The 17,003-nt window shown below is 40.6% G+C and overlaps 1 non-coding gene across 1 annotated transcript; it reads left to right on the top strand.

Moving 5' to 3' along the window:
• Nucleotides 1-16,588: 16,588 nt before the first annotated feature.
• LOC112739020 (small nucleolar RNA R71) lies at nt 16,589-16,696 on the top strand. Its single transcript, XR_003169962.1, has one exon. It is a non-coding gene; the product is annotated as a small nucleolar RNA R71 (small nucleolar RNA).
• The last annotated feature ends 307 nt before the right edge of the window (nt 16,697-17,003 follow it).

Genomic DNA, 17,003 nt, shown 5'->3' with positions numbered 1-17,003 from the left:
CAATCAACATTTCCAGTAACATTGGCATATATGCCAGCGACCATGTCCACTTCAAAGGAGCATAACTTGAGCTACAGGGGTCCAATTGAGGTGATTCTAGTTGCGTTAGAAAGCTGACATTCAGAGCTTTCCAACGATATATAATACTTTATAGTGGGCATGAAATTGGAGCACAAACAAGAGGCATCTTTTAATCTCCAAAAACACCAACTGGGCAGCAAGTGCATCGTTAGCCACAATAACTTTAGCACTAACGCCACACTTGTAGCGTTAGTGTGGCTAACTTTAGCACCAACTTTAGCACCTGGACCTCAACTTAACTCACTTCTCTCTCAAGTCCACTTCAAAGCTCAAGCAAGCAAGCCCACAATTGTCAACCAAGGCCACAAAAAGCATCTAGAATAGGAATTTTCATTTAAGTGTAATTTGCTTTTAATTTCATTTTGTAATTTAGGAGAACCTATATAAAGGCCTTTGTTTTTACATTCAAGTCATTCTGGAATTCTGGAAATTGAAGGAAGGGGGAGAGAGTGAAGACCAATTCGAACTTCTGTGAATTGGCACACTCCAAGGGGAGTGGGTCTTCGGACCCCTCCCCTCAACCACTCTTCTTCCTTTTCTCTTCTTTTCTTTTCTTACTAGTAGTTTTTCTTTTAGTTGTAATTTTCATTTATGAATGTTAAATTTTTAATTTCAGTTTTTATCTTCATCTTTACTTTTCTACACTTTCTTTCTATTTTATTTTGTATTTTGTAGAGCAATGATCAACTAACTCTTTACATTAGGTTAGAGAGCTCTATTGTGATTCAATGGATCAATTATAGTTCTTATTCTTCTTCTTCTTTCTTTTCTCTTGATTTTTCTTGAAAGCTTTCGGTCTTCATCCAATTGGGTAGTTATCTTGGAAAAGAAACTATTCATACTTGGATCTCTTCTGAACCTTGGAAGAGGAATGAAGAGATCAAGCTAGAAATGCTTTCTCATGCTGGACCAAATTGGGTTTGGATGGATATGTGACTATAATCCTCTCAACACTTGATTTGGGAAATGCATGTGGTATAATTAGTGACCATACTTCATCTCTTCTCATGAGCAATTGACCAAGGAATTGGCTATTGATCAAGATTTGAGAGATTGAATTACAAGAAATTGTAATTCAATCACTTAAGATTGCCAAGGAGATCAATGAGTGCATTGATTGAGGAAGAGATGAGAATGAACATGATCCGGAGGATTGCAATATCTCTTGATCCCAATGTTCATTTTATTTTTAGTTCTTACATTTACTTCTTGTGCCATTTTATTTTTCTGCACTTTATTGCTTTCTTTACTTTTTTGTAAATTTACAATTCCTGCTGCTCATCATCCAAATCTGAATCGTCTAACTAGGATAATCAATCAACCATTGATTGCTTAATCCATTAATCTCTGTGGGATTCGACCCCACTCTATTATGGGTTTTACTTGACGACAATTCGGTACACTTGCCGAAGGGAGATTTGTTAAGAGACAAGTTTTCCATGCATCAAGTTTATGCTAAGAGCTTATTCATCCAAGTAGATCCCTCACACAGGAGCACCACAGACACTTGCCTCAAGATTAAAACCATTGGTGCCTAGCCTTATTGCTTACTCTTTTTCTTTTATTTTTTTTCACCTTCATTGTTCTTTCCCTTTTTCTTATTAGGATCTTCTTATTTAGCTAGTCTCATGGGGTGTGTCTCAAGCATAGTATTCATGACAGATAGTTGTCTTCCCACCCTTGTGGTTGAACTAACTTAGCTAACTTATGACCACACCACAAACTCATGAACTCATTCCATAGTATGAACTCTACTCTGGTCTTTTAAAAACACTCATTCTCCTTTCATTTGATTCAAAAGGGACAAGCATACAAGTAAGCAAAGTAAGGATGCAATAATGACATTCAGACTAGAAAACACAGCCTTAATCAATAAAAAGTTTAAAAGACAGAATTGACATGCTTATTTACAAGGAACAAGCACACATACATTCAAAGAACTTAGAAGACAATCATACAATTGAATGTACTGGAAATAAGTAAGAGGAAAAAGGAACTTTACCACCTTATAGTTCATCTTTATTGTTGTTGCCCTTCTTCTCCTACTTTTCTCCCTTCCCACACCAATTTAGATTAATTGCTTGTCTTCAAGCAGCAAATAAAACAGTGGTGGTGGGGTCTATGATGGGTCATGAACGTCTTATATACTGAAATGTAAGTGATGTATGTGGTTAAGCAAGCAAAAATTAAGGATAACACTGCAAGCCTAAGAAGCAAAGGCATTATGATTATAAAAACAAGTGGTGTTGCTGGATACATTGCATAGAAAAATAAGTGGCACACCAAACTTAGTGTGACACTTTCTCTTAGAATGGATGCAAGTATCCAGAAAGATTGAAAACAGATTGTTGCAGGGCAACACCAAACTTAGAATGTGATCATATGCCAATTTTTTTTGGAAAGAAGCTGAGTAAAGAACTGTTGTATTAATAACAAAATCACCAAGAGCCAAAGCTGTCACGAACAGGGGCTTCTTGGTGAGGCATTAACACAAACAGTTAGAGAGCATTGAAAATAAAGAACTAAAGCAATTACATGAATAAAGCAAAACAAAAGAAAATGTCTAATCTAGGTAATCAACTAACCGGTAGTTTGTTAATCACAATTAATCCCCGGCAACGGCGCCATAAACTTGATGCACGGAAAACTTGTCTCTCAACAAATCTCCCTTCGGCAAGTGTACCGAATTGTCATCAAGTAAAACCCACAATAGAGTGGGGTCGAATCCCACAGAGATTAACAGATTAAGCAATCAATGGTTGATTGATTATTGATGAGCGGATATTTTATACGCTTTTTGGGGTTAATTTCATGTAGTTTTGAGTATGTTCTAGTTAGTTTTTAGTCTATTTTCATTAGTTTTTAGGAAAAATTCATATTTCTGGACTTTACTATGAGTTGTGTGTTTTTCTATAATTTCAGGTATTTTTCTGGCTGAAATTGAAGGAGCTGAGCAAAAATCTGATTCAGGCTGAAAAAGGACTGCTGATGTTGTTGGATTCTGACCTCCCTGCACTCAAAGTGGATTTTCTGGAGCTACCGAACTCGAAATGGCATGCTTCCAATTGCGTTGGAAAGTAGACATCCAGGGCTTTCCATCAATATATAATAGTCCATACTTTGCACAAGGATAGACGACGTAAACTGGCATTCAACGCCAGTTCTCTGCCCAATTCTGGCGTCCAGCGCCAGAAAAGGATCAAAAGCTGGAGTTGAACGCCCAAACTGGCACAAAAACTGGCGTTCAACTCCACAAATGGCCTCTGCACGTGAATTGCTTAAATCTCAGCCCCAGCACACACCAAGTGGGCCCCAGAAGTGGATCTCTGCATCATCCATCATAGTTTACTCATTTTTTGTAAACCTAGGCTACTAGTTTAGTATTTAAACAACTTTTAGAGACTTGTTTTGCATCTCATGACATTTTAGATCTGAACATTGTACTCTTTGACGGCATGAGTCTCTAAACTCTATTGTTGGGGGTGAGGAGCTCTGCTGTGTCTCGATGAATTAATGCAAGTATTTCTGTTTTCTATTCAAACACGCTTGTTCCTATCTAAGATGTTCATTCGCGCTTAATTGTGATGAAGGTGATGATCCGTGACACTCATCACCTTCCTCAAACCATGAACGTGTACCTGACAACCACCTCCGTTCTATATCCGATTGAATGAGTATCTCTTAGATCTCTTAATCAGAATCTTCATGGTATAAGCTAGAACTGATGGCGGCATTCATGAGAATCCGGAAAGTCTAAACCTTGTCTGTGGTATTCCAAGTAGGATTCAATGATTGAGTGACTGTGACGAACCTCAAACTCATGAGTGCTGGGCGTAGTGACAAACGCAAAAGGATAGCAGATCCTATTCCGGCATGATTGAGAACCTGCAGATGATTAGCCGTGCGGTGACAGCGCATTGGGAATCTTTTCACTAGAAGGATGGATGGTAGCCATTGACAACGGTGATCCACCTACACACAGCTTGCCATAGGGGGACGTGCGTGCGTGAATCAGAAGACAGAGGAAAGCAGAGATTCAGAAGACAAAGCATCTCCAAAACTCCAACATATTCTCCATTCCTGCATAACAAGTAACCTTTAATTTATGCTCTCTTGGTTATTCGCAATTCAACTGATAAACATAATTGACTTCCTGACTAAGATTTACAAGATAACCATAGATTGCTTCAAACCAACAATCTCCGTGGGATTCGACCCTTACTCACGTGAGGTATTACTTGGACAACCCAGTGCACTTGCTGGTTAGTGGTACGAGTTGTGAAAAGTGTGATTCACAATTTGTGCACCAAGTTTTTGGCGCCGTTGCCGGGGATTGTTCGTGTTTGGACAACTAACAGTTTATTTTCTTGGTTAGATTAGGAAAAATTTCTCTTTTTTTTTGTTTAGAGTCTCTTATTATTGTCGTGTTAAAATTTTAGAATCCTTATTTTCTTTTTTAAAATCTTTTTCAAAAAAATAATTTTTCTACTAAATTCTGTGCCAAACTTTAAGTTTGGTGTTTTCTTGTTAATTTTTCTTAAAATTTTCGAAAATTTATTTTGGTTTTCTAAAAAATTTTAAGTTTGGTGTTCGTCCTTCATGTTCTTGTGTTCTTGTGAGTCTTCAAAGTGTTCTTGAGTTTTTCTTGTGTCTTGATCTTAAAATTTTTAAGTTTGGTGTTCCTTGGTGTTTTCCCTCCAAAATTTTCGAAAATAAGGAGCATTAGATCTAAAAATTTTAAATCTTGTGCTATCTTATTGTTTTTCTCTCTCCTCTTAAAAATCAAAAATATCTTTTCTCTCTATTTTAAAAACAATTTTTCGAAATATATTTCTAAAAATTCAGATTTTTATTTCAAAATTTAAAATTTTTTTTTCAAAATCATCATATCCTTTTCAAAACTTCCTAACCACTTTTTCTCTCCTCAGTTTTTCGAAAATCTTCACTCAATTTTTATTTATTTTAATTTATTTCATTTTCGAAATAAATATATAAATAAATAAATAAAAATATGTTTTTTATTTTACATCATCTCCCTTTCTCCATCATGGACCTAAGCGGAAATGAACAGTCCAGGAGGACTCTGGGGTCATATTCTAACCCCACTACTGCTTCATATGGGAGTAGTATCTGCATACCCTCCATTGGAGTCAGTAGCTTTGAGTTGAATCCTCAGCTCATTATCATGGTGCAGCAAAGTTGCCAGTATTCCGGTCTTCCACAGGAAGAACCTACAGAGTTTCTGGCACAGTTTCTACAGATTGCTGACACAGTTTCTACAGACTATTACTGTTTCCATTTGCTGTAAAAGATCAAGCTAAGAGGTGGTTGAATAACAAACCTAAAGCCAGCATAAAGACATGGAAACAGCTGACAGAAAAATTCCTGAATCAGTACTTTCCCCTGAAACGGATGACACAGCTAAGGCTGGACATCCAAGGCTTTAAACAAGGAGATAATGAATCTCTTTATGATGCCTGGGAAAGATACAGAGAGATGCTACGAAAATACCCCTCTGAAATGTTTTCAGAGTGGGTTCAGTTAGACATCTTTTATTATGGGCTTGCAGAAGGAGCTCAGATGTCTCTTGATTACTCAGCTGGAGGATCTATCCACATGAGAAAGACAATTGAAGAGGCTCAAGAGCTCATTGATACAGTTGCCAGGAATCAGTATCTGTACCTAAGCAATGACTCTTCCATGAAAGAAGAGGTTAAGACAGCAACTGCTGAACTCAGTCCTGTAAAACAAGCTGCTGAATTCAATCAGCAATTGGATTTTCTAACAAAGCAGTTAGCCGAATTCAAAGAAAGGTTACAAGAGACAAGGATGGCTAATATACATATGGATGAACAGTTTAAGCAAACAAAGCAGCAGCTGTCAAGGCAAATAGCAGAAGAATGCCAAGCAGTTCAACTAAGAAGTGGGAAAACATTAAATACCCCACCTCAAGGCAGCAAAAAGCTAAGAAATGAGCAAACCACCCAAAATTCACCTGAGGACAGTAAGAGCCCAGGGAAAAGTAATTCTGGAACTAAAACACCAGAAAATTGGCGGAAGGCTGGCGCTGAACGCCCAGACTATGCTCAGGACTGGCGTTCAACGCCAGAAACAAGGCAGGACTGGCGTTCAACGCCAGAAATGGGCAAGGATCTGGCGTTGAACGCCCAAAATGGGCAAGATCTGGCGCTGAACGCCCAAAATGGGCACAGTTCTGGCGTTCAGACGCCAGGAGCAGACAAGGAGCTGGCGTCCAGTTTCACTCCAGCTTCTAACTCTGGCACTCAATCGCCAGTGAGGGATCAGACACACACAAATGCTGATAACAACCCCTCTAAAAAGGCTTCTTCAACCACTTCTGTAGGCAATAAACCTGCAGCAACTAAGGTTGAAGAATATAAAGCCAAGATACCTTATCCTCAAAAACTCCGGAAAGAGGAGTAGGATAAGCAATTTGCTCGCTTTGCAGATTATCTCAGAACTCTTGAAATAAAGATTCCATTTGCAGAAGCACCTGAGCAAATACCTTCTTATGCCAAGTTCATGAAAGAGATCTTGAGTCATAAGAAGGATTGGAGAGAAACAGAAAGAGTTCTCCTCACTGAAGAATGCAGTGCAGTCATTCTGAAAAGCTTTCCTGAAAAGCTTAAAGACCCTGGGAGTTTTTTGATACCATGCATATTAGAAGGTAATTGCACCAAGACAGCTTTATGCAATCTTGGGGCAAGCATCAACCTAATACCTGCATCCACTATCAGAAAGCTTGGCTTAACTGAAGAAGTTAAACCAACCCGGATATGTCTCTAACTTGCTGATGGTTCTACTAAATACCCATTAGGCGTGATTGAAGACATGATTGTCAGAGTTGGGCCATTCGCCTTTCCTACTGACTTTGTTGTGCTGGAAATGGAGGAGCACAAGAGTGCTACTCTCATTCTAGGAAGACCCTTCCTAGCAACTGGACGATCCCTCATTGACGTCCAACAGGGGGAAATAACCCTGAGAGTCAATGATGATGAGTTCAAGCTGAACGCTGTCAAAGCCATGCAGCATCCAGACACATCAAAAGACTGCATGAAAGTTGATCTTATTGACTCTTTGGTAGAAGAGATCAACATGGCTGAGAGTCTTGAATCAGAGTTGGAAAACATCTTTAAAGATGTTCAGCCTGATTTAGAGGATTCAGAGGACATGAAAGAGCCTCTGAAATTTCTTCTGGAAGAGGAGAAACCTCCTAAACCCGAGCTCAAGCCATTACCACCATCCTTGAAATATGCGTTTCTGGGAGAAGGTGACACTTTTCTAGTGATCATAAGCTCTGCTTTAAATTCACAGGAAGAGGAGGCACTTATTCAAGTGCTAAGGACACACAAGACAGCTCTTGGGTGGTCCATAGGTGACCTTAAGGGCATAAGCCCAGCTAGATGCATGCACAAAATCTTATTGGAGGATAATGCCAAACTAGTGGTTCAACCACAGAGGCGGCTAAATCCAGCCATGAAAGAAGTAGTGCAGAAAGAGGTCACCAAACTACTAGAGGCTGGGATTATTTATCCTATTTCTGATAGCCCCTGGGTGAGCCTTGTCCAAGTCGTCCCAAAAAAGGGAGGCATGACAGTGATTCATAATGAAAAAAATGAACTGGTTCCTACAAGAACAGTTACAGGGTGGCGCATGTGTATTGACTATAGAAGGCTCAATACAGCCACCAGAAAGGATCACTTTCCTTTACCATTCATAGACCAGATGCGAGAAAGACTAGCAGGTCATGATTATTACTGATTTTTGGATGGCTACTCAGGCTATAACCAGATTGCAGTAGATCCCCAGGATCAAGAGAAAACAGCATTCACATGTCCATCCGGAGTGTTTGCTTATAGAAGGATGCCATTTGGGCTATGTAATGCACCTGCAACCTTCCAGAGATGCATGCTCTCTATTTTCTCTGATATGGTGGAAAATTTTCTGGAAGTCTTCATGGATGACTTCTCAGTATATGGAGACTCATTTAGCTCCTGTCTTGATCACCTGAAACTTGTTCTGAAAAGATGCTAAGAGACCAACCTAGTTTTAAACTGGGAAAAGTGTCACTTCATGGTGACTTAAGGAATTGTTCTTGGGCATAAAATCTCAAACAAGGGAATAGAGGTGGATCAAGCAAAAATAGAGGTAATTGAAAAATTACCACCACCTGCCAATGTTAAGGCAATCAGAAGCTTTCTGTGGCATGTAGGATTCTATAGGAGGTTTATAAAGGATTTTTCAAAAATCGCAAAACCTCTAAGCAATCTGCTAGCTGCTGACACGCCATTTGTGTTTGACACAGAGTGCCTGCAGGCGTTTGAAACGCTGAAAGCTAAGCTGGTCACATCACCAGTCATTTCTGCACCAGACTGGACGTTACCATTTGAGCTAATGTGTGATGCCAGTGATCATGCCATTGGTGCAGTATTGGGACAGAGGCATGACAAGCTTCTGTATGTCATTTATTATGCCAGTCGTGTTCTAAATGATGCCCAGAAAAATTACACAACCACAGAAAAAGAATTACTTGCAGTGGTTTACGCCATTGACAAGTTCAGATCATACTTAGTAGGATCAAAAGTGATTGTGTATACTGACCATGCTGCTCTTAAATATCTACTCACAAAGCAGGATTCAAAACCCAGGCTCATCAGATGGGTATTGCTTCTACAAGAGTTTGATATAGAAATAAGAGACAGAAAAGGGACAGAGAACCAAGTGGCTGATCATCTATCCCGGATAGAGCCAGTGGAAGGGACGTCCCTCCCCTTTCTTGAGATCTCTGAGACGTTTCCTGATGAGCATTTATTTGCCATTCAGGAAGCACCATGGTTTGCCGATATTGCAAACTATAAAGCTGCAAGGTTCATACCCAAGGAGTACAACAGGATACAAAAGAAGAAATTAATTACTGATGCAAAGTATTACTTGTGGGATGAACCCTATCTCTTTAAGAGATGTGTAGACGGAATAATCTGTAGGTGTGTGCCTAGAGAAGAGGCACAGAGGATCCTATGGCATTGCCATGGATCTCAATATGGAGGCCATTTTGGAGGTGAGCGAACAGCCACCAAGGTCCTCCAATGTGGCTTCTATTGGCCCACACTCTATAAAGATTCCCGAGAGTTTGTACGTAACTGTGACAGTTGCCAAAGAGCTGGTAATCTGCCTCATGGTTACGCCATGCCTCAACAAGGAATCTTGGAAATTGAGTTGTTTGACGTATGGGGAATTGACTTCATGGGACCTTTCCCACCATCATACTCAAACACTTATATTCTGGTGGCAGTTGACTATGTATCAAAATGGGTTGAGGCTATTGCCACACCCACCAATGATACTAAAACGGTGCTGAAGTTCCTCCAGAAACACATCTTTAGCAGGTTTGGTGTCCCTAGAGTACTAATCAGTGATGGGGGCACTCACTTCTGCAATAAACAGCTTTACTCTGCCATGGTTCGGTATGGAATTCGCCACAAGGTGGCCACTCCATATCATCCACAAACCAATGGGCAAGCTGAAGTCTCTAATAGAGAATTAAAGAGAATCCTGGAACGGACAGTAAATACCCGTAGAAAGGATTGGGCACGGAGCTTGGATGATGCTCTGTGGGCTTACAGGACAGCATTCAAGACCCCTATAGGTACCTCTCCATACCAACTCATGTATGGTAAGGCATGTCACCTGCCCGTGGAACTGGAACATAAGGCCTACTGGGCAACCAGATTCCTAAACTTTGATGCCAAACTAGCAGGAGAAAAATGATTGCTCCAGCTAAATGAGCTAGAGGAATTCAGATTCACAGCTTTCGAAAATGCCAAGCTTTATAAAGAAAAATAAAAAAAGTGGCATGGTGCACGAAATTGTGATGTCCAGGCTCAAACAATCCCTGGAAACGTGAGCAACTTGGTACGCGCAATCGCGATTACACTTTGATTATGTAAAATTTATGGCTCTTTCTTTCCCTGGCAATGGCGCCAAGAACATGGTGCCAATACCATGGTTCACAACTTCAATACAACTAACCAGCAAGTGCACTGGGTCGTCCAAGTAATACCTTACGTGAGTAAGGGTCGAATCCCATGGAGACTGTTGGTATGAAGCAAGCTATGGTCACCTTGCAAATCTCAGTTAGGCAGATATAAATTGATAATGGTGTTTTTGAATAATAAATAATAGAATAGGGAAAGAGGTACTTATGTAAATCATTGGTAGGAATTTCAGATAAGTGAATGGAGATGTTTTTCGTTCCTCTGAACCTCTGCTTTCTTGCTATCTTCATCCAATCAGTCTTACTCCTTTCCATGGCTGGCTTTATGCAAGGGCATCACCGTTGTCAGTGGCTACATCCCCTCCTCTCAGTGAAAAATATGCTCACATGCTCTGTCACAGCACGGCTAATCATCTATCGGTTCTCGATCATGCTGGAATAGGATTCACCCTCCTTTTGCGTCTGTCACTAACGCCCAACAATCGCGAGTTTGAAGCTCGTCACAGTCATTCAATCATTGAATCCTACTCAGAATACCACAGACAAGGTTTAGACTTTCCGGATTCTCTTGAATGCCGCCATCATTCTAGCGTACGCCACGAAGATTCTGATTAAGAGATCTAAGAGATATTCATTCTAGCTTATTTCATGTAGAACGGAAGTGTTTGTCAGGCACGTGTTCATAGGGGAGAATGGTGATGAGCGTCACACATAATCATCACCTTCATCACGTTCTTGGGTGCGAATGGATATCTTAGATGCGAAATAAGATGAATTGAATAGAAAACAGAAGTACTTTGCATTAATCTTTGAGGAACAGCAGAGCTCCACACCTTAATCTATGGAGTGTAGAAACTCTACCGTATGAAAATACATAAGTGAAGGTCCAGGCATGGCCGAGATGGCCAGCCCCCAAAACGTGATCACAGGATCATAAGATAATCCAAAGATCCAAAGATGGTCAAAAAGACGTCTAATACAATAGTGAAAGGTCCTATTTATAATAAACTAGCTACTAGGGTTTACAAAAGTAAGTAATTGATGCATAAATCCACTTCCGGGGCCCACTTGGTGTGTGTTTGGGCTGAGCTTGAGTGTTGCACGTGTAGAGGTCTTTCTTGGAGTTGAACGCCAGCTTTTGTGCCAGTTTGGGCGTTCAACTCTGGTTTTGGCTCCTTTTCTGGCGCTGGACGCCAGATTTGGGCAGAAAGCTGGCGTTGAACACCAGTTTACGTCGTCTATTCTTGGCCAAAGTATGGACTATTATATATTGCTGGAAAGCCCTGGATGTCTACGTTCCAAAGCAATTGAAAGCGCGCCATTTCGAGTTCTGTAGCTCCAGAAAATCCACTTTGAGTGCAGGGAGGTCAGAATCCAACAGCATCAGCAGTCCTTCTTCAACCTCTGAATCTGATTTCTGCTCAAGTCCCTCAATTTCAGCCAGAAAATACCTGAAATTACAGAAAAACACACAAACTCATAGTAAAGTCCAGAAATGTGAATTTAACATAAAAACTAATAAAAACATCCCTAAAAGTAACTAGATCCTACTAAAAACATACTAAAAACAATATCAAAAAGCGTATAAATTATCCGCTCATCACAACACCAAACTTAAATTGTTGCTTGTCCCCAAGCAACTGAAAGTCAAATAGGATAAAAAGAAGAGAATATACTATAAATTCCAAACTATCAATGAAACATAGCTTCAATCAAATGAGCGGGACTTATAGCTTTTTGCCTCTTGAATAGTTTTGGCATCTCACTTTATCCATTGAGGTTCAGAATGATTGGCATCTTTAGGAACTCAGAGTTCAGATAGTGTTATTGATTCTCCTAGTTTAGTATGTTGATTCTTGAACACAGCTACTTTATGAGTCTTGGCCGTGCCTCTAAGCACTTTGTTTTCCAGTATTACCACCGGATACATAAATGCCACAGACACATAATTGGGTGAACCTTTTCAGATTGTGACTCAGCTTTGCTAGAGTCCCCAATTAGAGGTGTCCAGGGTTCTTAAGCACACTCTTTTTTTGCTTTGGACCTTGACTTTAATCGCTCAGTCTCAAGTTTTCACTTGACACCTACACGCCACAAGCACATGGTTAGGGACAGCTTGGTTTAGCCGCTTAGGCCAGGATTTTATTCCTTTAGGCCCTCCTATCCACTGATGCTCAAAGCCTTGGGATCCTTTTTATTTGCCCTTGCCTTTTGGTTTTAAGGGTTATTGGCTTTTTGCTCTTGCCTCTTAGTTTTAAGAGCTTTTGGCTTTTTCTGCTTGCTTTTTCTTTTTTCTTTCTATTTTTTTTTCGCCTACTTTTTTTTTTCTTTTCTTTTTTTTTTTCTGCAAGCTTTGTTCTTTGCTGCTTTTTCTTGCTTCAAGAATCATTTTTATGATTTTTTAGATTATCAAATAACATGTCTCCTAGTCATCATTCTTTCAAGAGCCAACATATTTAACATTCTTAAACAACAACTTCAAAAGACATATGCACTGCTCAAGCATTCATTCAGAAAGCAAGAAGCATTGTCACCACATCAATATAATTAAGCTAAGTTCAAGGATAAATTCGAAACTCATGTACTTCTTGTTCTTTTGAATTAAAACATTTTTCATTTAAGAGAGGTGATGGATTCATAGGACATTCATAACTTTAAGACAAAGTTACTAACTACTAATGATCATGTAATGAAGACACAAACATAGATAAGTACATAACATAGAAAATGAAAAACAGAAGAAATAAGAACAAGGAATGAATCCACCTTAGTGATGGTGGCGTTTCCTTCTTGAGGAACCAATGATGTCTTTGAGCTCTTCTATGTCTCTTCCTTGTCTTTGTTGCTCCTCCCTCATTGCTTTTTGATCTTCTCTTATTTCATGAAGCATGATGGAGTGCTCTTGATGTTCCACCCTTAGTTGTCCCATATTGGAACTCAATTCTCCTAGGGAGGTGTTGATTTGCTCCCAATAGTTTTGTGGAGGAAAGTGCATTTGAGGCATCTCCGGGATCTCATGGTGATGAGCTTCTTGCGCCTCTTGAGCTCCATGACTGGGCTCTCTTGCTTGCTCCATCTTTTTCTTAGTGATGGGCTTGTCCTCTTTAATGAGGATATCTCCCTCTATGTCAATCCCAGCTGAATTGCATAGGTGGCAAATGAGGTGAGGAAAGGCAAACCTTGCCATAGTGGAGGACTTGTCAGCCACCTTGTAGAGTTCTTGAGGTATAATCTCATGAACTTCCACCTCTTCTCCAATCATGATGCTATGGATCATGATGGCCCGGTCTATAGTAACTTCAGACCGGTTGCTAGTGGGAATGATTGAGCATTGAATAAACTCCAACCATCCTCTAGCTACAGGCTTGAGGTCCAATCTTCTTAGTTGAACCGGCTTGCCTTTGGAGTCAACCTTCCATTGAGCTCCTTCTACACATATGTCCATAAGGACTTGGTCCAACCTTTGATCAAAGTTGACTCTCCTTGTGTAGGGGCGTGCGTTCTCTTCCATGTTTGGCAAGTTGAACGCCAACCTCACATTTTCCAGACTAAAATCTAAGTATTTCCCCCGAACCATTGTAACATAGTTCTTTGGATCCGGGTTCTTACTTTGATCATGGTTCTTGGTGATCCATGCATTAGCATAGAACTCTTGAACCATTAGGATGCCGACTTGTTGGATGGGATTTGTTAGAACTTCCCAACCTCTTCTTTGAATTTCATGTCGGATTTCCGGATACTCATTTCTTTTGAGTTTAAAAGGGACCTCAGGGATCACCTTCTTCTTGGCCACAACATCATAGAAGTGGTCTTGATGGGCTTTGGAGATGAACCTTTCCATCTCCCATGACTCGGAGGTGGAAGCTTTTGTCTTCCCTTTCCCCTTTCTAGAGGATTCTCCGATCTTAGGTGCCATCAATGGTAATGGAAAAACAAAAAGCTTATGCTTTTACCACACCAAACTTAGAATATTGCTCACCCTCGAGCAATAAACAAAATAATAGAAGAAGAAGAAGAAGAAATATGGAGAGGGAGAGGGAGATGTGGTTTCGGCCAAGAGGGGTGTAGAGGGGTGTGTTGTGTGAATTTGATGAAGAATGGAGGGCTTTATATAGGGAAGGGAGGGGGGGTTAAGGTTCGGCCATATGGGTGGGTTTGGGTGGGAAATTGGTTTTGAATTTTTGAAGGTAGGTGGAGTTTATGAGGTAGGTTTATGGGGAAGAGTGGATGGATGTGAGTGGTGAAGAGGTGATGGGGAAGAGAGTTTGAGGTGATTGATGAAGAGTGTTTATGGGGTTATGTGAAAGAAAGTGGTGAGAAGAAGTGAGTGGAGGTAGGTGGGGATCCTGTGGGTCCACAGATCCTGAGGTGTTCAAGGATTTACATCCCTGCACCCATTAGGCATGTAAAAATGCCTTTGCACACAACTCTGGGCGTTCAGCGCCAGGTTGGTGGCCATTTTGGGCGTTCAACGCCCATTTACTAGCCATTTCTAGCGTTGAACGCCAGAACCATGCCTGTTCTGGCGTTCAGCGCCCAGAAGCTGCCCATTTTGGGCATTCAGCGCCAGCACCATGCTCTGTTCTGGCGCTGAACGCCAGACAGATGCTCCTCCACGGTGTGATTTTTCTTCTGCTATTTTTGATTCCGTTTTCAATTTTTATATTTATTTTGTGACTCCACATGATCATGAACCTACAAAGACATATAACTAAGAAAAATATAGTTAGATAAATAAAAATTGGGTTGCCTCCCAACAAGCGCTTCTTTAATGTCAATAGCTTGACAGTGGGCTCTCATGGAGCCTCACAGATGTTCAGAGCATTGTTGAGACTCTCCAACACCAAACTTAGAGTTTGGATATGGGAGTTCAATATCAAACTTAGCATTTGGTTGTGGCCTCCCAACACCAAACTTAGAGTTTGACTGTGGGGGCTCTGGTTGACTCTGCTTTGAGAGAAGCTTTTTCTGCTTCCTCTCCATGGTTGCAGAGAGAGATCCTTGAGTTTTAAACACAAGGGAGTCCTCATTCCATTGAAGGACTATTTCACCTCTGTCAACATCAATCACAGCTCTTGCTGTGGCCAGGAAAGGTCTTCCTAGGATGATGGATTCATCCTCTTCCTTTCCAGTATCCAGGACTATGAAATCAGCAGGGATGTAAAGGCCTTCAACCTTTACTAACACGTCCTCTACTTGTCCATATGCCTGTTTTCTTGAATTGTCTGCCATCTCTAATGAGATTTTAGCAGCTTGCACCCCATAGATTCCCAGTTTCTCTATTACAGAGAGGGGCATGAGGTTTATTCCTGAACCAAGGTCACACAGGGCCTTAAAGATCATGGTGCCTATGGTACAAGGTATTATGAACTTTCTAGGATCCTGTCTCTTCTGAGGCAATGTCAGTTGATCCAGATCACTTAGTTCATTGATGAACCAGGGAGGTTCAACTTCCCAAGTATCAATACCAAATGATTTGGCATTTAGCTTCATGATTGCACCAAGAAACTTGGCAGTTTGCTCTTCAGTAACATCCTCATTCTCTTCAGAAGAGGAATACTCATCAGAGCTCATGAAGGGCATAAGAAGGTTCAATGGAATCTCTATGGTTTCTAGATGAGCCTCAGAGTCCTTTGGTTCCTCAGAGGGAAGCTCCTTATTGATCACTGGACATCCCAGGAGGTCTTCCTCCTTGGGATTCACGTTCTCCACTCCCCTTGTAGGTTCGGCCATGGTGCTTATGTCAATGGCCTTGCACTCTCCTTTTTGATTCTCTTCTGTATTGCTTGGGAGAGTACTAGGAGGGATTTCAGTGATCCTTTTACTCAGCTGGCCTACTTGTGCTTCCAAATTTCTAATAGAAGACCTTGTTTCATTCATGAAGCTCACAGTGGCCTTGGATAGATCAGAGACTAGATTTGCTAAATTAGAAGCATTTTGTTCAGAGTTCTCTGTTTGTTGCTGAGTGGATGATGGAAAAGGTTTATTATTGTTAAACCTGTTTCTTCCACCATTATTAAAGCCTTGTTGAGGCTTTTGATCCTTCCATGAGAAATTTGGATGATTTCTCCATGATGAGTTATAGGTGTTTCCATAAGGTTCACCGAAGTAATTCACCTCTGCTATTGCAGGGTTCTCAGGATCATAAGCTTCTTCTTCATAAGAAGCCTCTTGAGTACTGTTGGATGCAGCTTGCATTCCATTCAGATTCTGAGAGATCATATTGACTTGCTGAGTCAATATTTTGTTCTGAGCCAATATGGCATTCAGAGTATCAACTTCAAGAACTCCCTTCTTCATAGGCGTCCCATTACTCACAGGATTCCTTTCAGAAGTGTACATGAACTGGTTATTAGCAACCATGTCAATGTGTTCTTGAGCTTCTGCAGGTGTTTTCTTTAGGTGAATGGATCCACCTGCAGAAGTGTCCAGTGACATCTTTGATAGCTCAGATAAACCATCATAGAATATATCCAGGATGGTCCATTCTGAAAGCATGTCAGAAGGACACTTTTTGGTCAACTGTTTGTATCTTTCCCAAGCTTCATAGAGGGATTCACCTTCTTTCTGTATGAAGGTTTGAACATCAGCTTTAAGCTTGCTCAGCTTTTGAGGAGGAAAGTACTTGGCTAAGAAAGCCGTGACCAGCTTATCCCAAGAGTTCAGGCTGTCTTTGGGTTGAGAATCCAACCATAATCTAGCTCTGTCTCTTACAGCAAAAGGGAAAAGCATGAGCCTGTAGACTTCAGGATCTACTCCATTAGTCTTAACAGTATCACATATCTGCAAGAATTCAGTTAAGAACTGAAAAGGATCTTCAGATGAAAGTCCATGAAACTTGCAGTTCTACTGTATCAGAGAAACTAATTGAGGTTTCAGCTCAAGTTGTTTGCTCCAATGGCAGGAA

This window comes from Arachis hypogaea, chromosome 13, assembly GCF_003086295.3.
Source record: "Arachis hypogaea cultivar Tifrunner chromosome 13, arahy.Tifrunner.gnm2.J5K5, whole genome shotgun sequence".
NCBI classification, from domain to species: Eukaryota; Viridiplantae; Streptophyta; class Magnoliopsida; order Fabales; family Fabaceae; genus Arachis; species Arachis hypogaea.
Note: the sequence above shows the minus strand (reverse complement) of the source record. Positions and strands in the feature narration are given on the sequence as shown.